Raw genomic sequence first — 5295 nt, 5'->3', positions numbered from 1 at the left:
CTCAGTCTTCAAAATCTCAACCCCGATCCACTGCCATTTTAAAGCTTGGAAGAGCTAGGACATGTTTAATATAATTATGACTGTATTCATCTGAAAAAAGAAAGTCCTATACATATTAGAAGAAATGAGGTCTGGGCAGCATTTCTCCTTTTTGTTAGTAACTCCCCAAAACTGATGAAAACTTACCACTGCACATTCACATGATACAATTACTATTACAAAAGTGAATCGATAATCATCAAATGTATTCTTAAAATGATTTTAAGGCATTGTCAGACAAAGGAAAGGGATCTTTATGAAAAGAGGATGTGATATAGACAAGAATAGCTGTTCTACTAATGCCACTATTGATGGAAATAAGTACTGAAACTTGCACTGGTATCAAGGCATGAGTGTATTAGGTTGTGAATATATATAGACATGTATTTTCTCTTACAGTATATATTTATACATATTCAAAGTTCATCACAGAAGGTTCTTCTCATGCTAACAGAAACATAGTCTACTACTTGATCCTCCTCTTCAAATTTCTGAAAATAACATAACATAAGATAGAATCAAATTATTTTATTTACATATTTTTAATAAAGAACAAATGTAAAATAAATAGTAAAGATGAATAAAAAAAAGTAATCTCCAGCCTAAATAAAAGATATATAGCCAATAATATATCAATAACAAGACTGAAGTGAATAATTTTTCTCAACGAATTTGTGTCTTAGTAGTTTGATTCAGGTTCTTCTCCCTTTAAATATTTATATACATTTTTTAATAATTTTTTTTCTGCTTTAGAACATTTAATTTTATTCAAATATTCTAGTGTTTTTTTCAGTAGCTTTACAAATGCACTCTAGTTCAAAATATGAAAGTAAATTAATCTAAATCCTTTTATCTTTAGACTCACAATAAAAAAAAAAATAAAAAAAAAATAAAAAAAAATAACTTACTCTTGTATGCCAGCAATAAACAATTATCAGTAAAATGGCTTCTTTTGGAACTATTAGAGAAAGACAATATATGTTAGTCTTTTATAATACTATGTGATAAATAATTATAATTATACAGAAAAAAGTTCACACTAATCTTCATCTGACTCTGCTGAAATGATAGAGACATAATATAGTTTGAAATAAATAATCTTACCAATGCATGTGCATTTCTTTCGCAGAACATTGTCTCATGTATCATAATGACATGAGTGATCTCGTCTTCACAAATCTGAACTGTTTAAACGAGTAATTTGCAATGTGTTATGTTAGCGCTTCCACAGTTGAATCATTTATGCACACAATTAATTACATATATTTAATATTGCAATTTTAAAAAGTGCATTAACATACAGTATGTGTCATATAGTTACTTTTCAACAACTACTAGCAGAGTAAAACAATAATAATAAAAAAATAAAAAAAATAAATAAACAGAATTATCCTTGCATGTGACAAGACCGCTAATCAGGGCAGACCATTGCAAAAAACACTAACCGCACACATTATTTGGAAACGAAATGTTGTTACATTCATGAATTATATTAAATTACAGTATGAGCTATGAGTTGATTCAAATGAATAGGAAACACTTGCCTTCTTCATCAGCTTTTCTACATTTCCAGCAGATGCAGAAGATCCCAAATCCAGCAACAATCAACAGAAATTCAGCAAAAGCAACAGAGATCAACACTGTCAAAGAATCTGAGTCTGGGGAATGTATAGGAGAAGGAAAGAGAGATATCCATGTAAGTTATTGCGTCTGAGCTACAACAATAGACAGAAATCAGCTCAATTAATACATGATGAATATCACACTATTAACAGTGTGATATGGCTGTCTATCAGCACGGCTGATTTGGCCATAGTAATCACAGAGTGCTGATGTACTTGTACAACCATGTTGCACTGCTACAAGTGTGACAGTATATTTATACCACAGTTCAATGGCACAAGTGTGTAAATAAAGAGACAACAAAAGTTGCATCTTTGAAAACCCTCTTTTGTGTAGAATTACTTCCTTCCACCACATATTCAAATCTGTTAGACAGTTTAACAGCTGATCCCAAGCCTCTGTTACTATTTCTAAAACATCACTTATGAACTAGTAACGAAAAAACATTAAACTAGTTGCTTCATTGAAAGCTTATTGTATTTGTGTATTAAAAGCTTACTGTATTATGTAGAGTATTATGAGAGGGATATGTCACGAGGTGACAAAATTCCAACTGTCAAGGTGGAACTAATGTTGGCCGCGACTGCCTCCCGCTGGACCAATAACAACGGAACACCGGGCTAGTTCCGGTTTAGCGCAAAATTCCCGCGAATGGGGTGATCAGCGGAAATCGACGGCAGCTGTCATAGACAGTAAAAGAAATTGACACAGCGACCCCATTGGAACTCAACTGAGACAATTGAAGCCCATTTTTAGCGTTTTTTTTAGCACTTCCGTTTCTGACGTGCAGACTCAAACGAAGCTTGACGACGTCAGCAACCTGTCTGACAGATGTAAATGTTCTAGTAGCTGTGCGTGCAAACTGCCATCGTTAATCTTGCAGAGACGGCGAGCTTGAGCGGGGAGTTCTTTGGCGTGAGTGAGCAGGAGTAAGTTTTCTGATTAATTATTTTTGTATAGGATTTTAAAATGTAATGCCAGTACGCCATATTAAGTTAATTGCCTGCGAGCTTCTCCTCCTGTCTGTACGGTAATGCGACAGAGAATTGCGTGGTTCTGACGCAATCGTTAGCCTATTCTGTTACAAAAACTGTTTCTACGGGCCATAATGTAACATAGAAGGTAATGGAGCCCTTTATACATTGTTGTGTATCTTTAGAAATAAATAATGGACAAACGGAGTCTTTAAACGCCTCAGGTGTAAAGTTATTTGCTGTCAAAGTGACGCCAAAATGAATGGGAGTCAATGGGAATGCTAACGCAAGTGAAGTTCTGCTACAAGATGGCAGCACGCAGCCGACTTTAACTTCCGGTCGACTTCCTTGCCGCCTGGCAGCTGTGCACATTGGGACACGTTGCCATTAGTGTAGGATAAAAGGAGAGAGGATGCACCAAAGAGGGCGCTGTGTTCGGGACTGTGAATCTCGGAGGAAACGTAAGCGGTGGAGAAGAGGAAGTGGGGCTGGCAAATGGGCACGGCATTGTGAGTTTGGGAGAAAGAGCACACCGACTCAACCGGAAGGAGGAAATCGCTGGACAGTAAGATCGTTTGTCAGAGACTGTGAGTAGTCCGATCGATCTGCATCCTCTCTCTCTTGTCTATGGGACTCTCTGACGTGAATGCCAGGTCAGAAAATGGGCGATGGCCATCTATATATGTATTTCCCACTGAGTGTTGAATTGCAGTGATGAAGTGATGTGATGCACTGTTTTGATGTGTGAAGTGTGAACTCAAACTCGCTGGGTGTCCACTACTTACCTGAGTTTCTGTCACGTTCTAAGACGTAAGAAGAGGCTAACACTGTTGTAATCCACAGCTATTTGAGTGTACTATCTGACAGCCCATTGTGAAGAGGGATTTCATACTGGAATACTCACCTGACTGCTTTGCGGTGAAACTCCTCCAGCTGTAAGTTCTCTGTCTGTCATTGCTGAAGAAGAGGATTACATATCTGTGTATTCACCTGTCTGCTTTGCAGCTAACTTCTTCTTCTATCGTAAGCTCTGTGTCTGCCAGTCCTTCAAGAGGATTTCATACCTGAATACTTACCAGACTGCTTGGTAGTGGAGCTCCTCAGCCGTCAGTTCTCTGCCTGTCACCTGCAGAAGAAGAGGAGTACGTACCCGAAACGAGTACCTTAACTGTTCAACCACAGTCGCTCTGGGTGAAGTCCCGACCCGTCCTCCCCCTGGGAAGAAGGGAGTACGTCACCCGAAATACACACCTGAATGGTACTACAGTAGCCTACTCCCAGTTGTGAGCCCTGACTTGTCTCTCTCATTGGAAGACAGCAAAGCCACTCACCAGAACACCCCCCTACATTGCACTCTGTGTGCCTCTGGCGGGTCCTTAGGACGGAACGACCCTGCCCAGAAGACTCACCATTTTAGATATCCCTTTTATACTCAATAAAATACTGTGTTACTTGAAACCTTGTCTGTCGTCCTTGCCTGGCCTCTGTCCGACTCCCCAAGGGTGGTACGGGTCTTAGGGGTGGGTGCAGCCTGATTGGCCTGCCCCGTGACAGATAGACTGAACAAGTGTGAATACCTACATCTGATACATCAACCATTCTTCATCTCTATCTCATATTCACAATAAAACATTAGTTTGAATGTCTGCTGAGGAAAGCTATATCTTTGTCGTAGTATCCTTACATTTGTTAAGGGTGATTTCCAAAGACTGCACTGCTCAGTGCATTTGTTGGCGGCGTCTTACAAGGTGTTGTTGAGAGTCAAAAAAGACCTTGTTTACAACCCTTTTTCAGTCTCTTTTCGATATACAGGTATTTATTGCTGACTCACTCATAAAAACTATTGTCGCGATCTAATGGCAGAATAATTTCACTAAAATCACCAAAACAAGTTCGATGTAAATTCCAGAAGATCTGTCTGAGCTAAGCACACTTTTGTCACCTTCATGATTTCTGAACAGCCACTGATGCCGTGGAGCTCACATATTCCAAACCACTGAATAAAATTTTCATAAAGATGTATTGAAATAGAAATTTTGAAACAACATTATTTAAAAGTATATAGTGGATTTGGGCATCTGCCATGACACTTGATGTGAGAAATACTGCAAGTGGAGTTATATAAATAGTGAAACGGCTGGAGTTCTGTTAGCACTAGCATATCGGATTGCTGGAAAAGTCTTGCAGCCAATCAGATTCAAGGACTAGAAATAATTTTGTACAAACGTTAGTATCACTACTGTCCTACCTGCACATGGCTGACAGAGTTTGCTGATTTCCAGATGTCTGGTCTGGTGGCTGATGGGATTGTTGATCACACAGCTGTAGCTGTTTCTATCCTGATATTCCACCTCCAGAGGTAGAGATAGACTGATGCTGAGATCAGACACACTGATGCTGGACAATAAACTGTTTCTTTTGTACCAGGTGAGAGTCACATGACCCACATTCACCACTGAACACACCAGTGAACAAGATGATGATGATGAAGAAGAGCAGTCTCTGGTAATGTTAGGAACAGACAGACGACCTGAAAACATGAGAGAATAAACTAAAACAGGATACATTTACACAACTTTATTTCCATTTCAGCATTGAATGACTGCTTATATTATGTCACCTCAAACTATAAAATAAAGAATATAACAGGCAGAGCAAA

At 38.6% G+C, this 5295-nt stretch overlaps 1 long non-coding RNA gene across 1 annotated transcript; it reads right to left on the bottom strand.

The window, feature by feature from the left end:
* Positions 1–345: 345 nt before the first annotated feature.
* On the bottom strand, positions 346–1363 carry LOC113040266 (uncharacterized). The gene is made up of 3 exons (XR_003275168.1): positions 1144–1363; positions 948–997; positions 346–530 (listed from the first exon to the last, which is right to left on the bottom strand). It is a non-coding gene; the product is annotated as an uncharacterized LOC113040266 (long non-coding RNA).
* Positions 1364–5295: the final 3932 nt, after the last annotated feature.

Source organism: Carassius auratus, chromosome 22 (assembly GCF_003368295.1).
Source record: "Carassius auratus strain Wakin chromosome 22, ASM336829v1, whole genome shotgun sequence".
In the NCBI taxonomy this organism is placed as follows: Eukaryota; Metazoa; Chordata; class Actinopteri; order Cypriniformes; family Cyprinidae; genus Carassius; species Carassius auratus.
The sequence above is the reverse complement of the archived record's forward strand: the minus strand, read 5'-3'. Positions and strand labels throughout refer to the sequence as shown.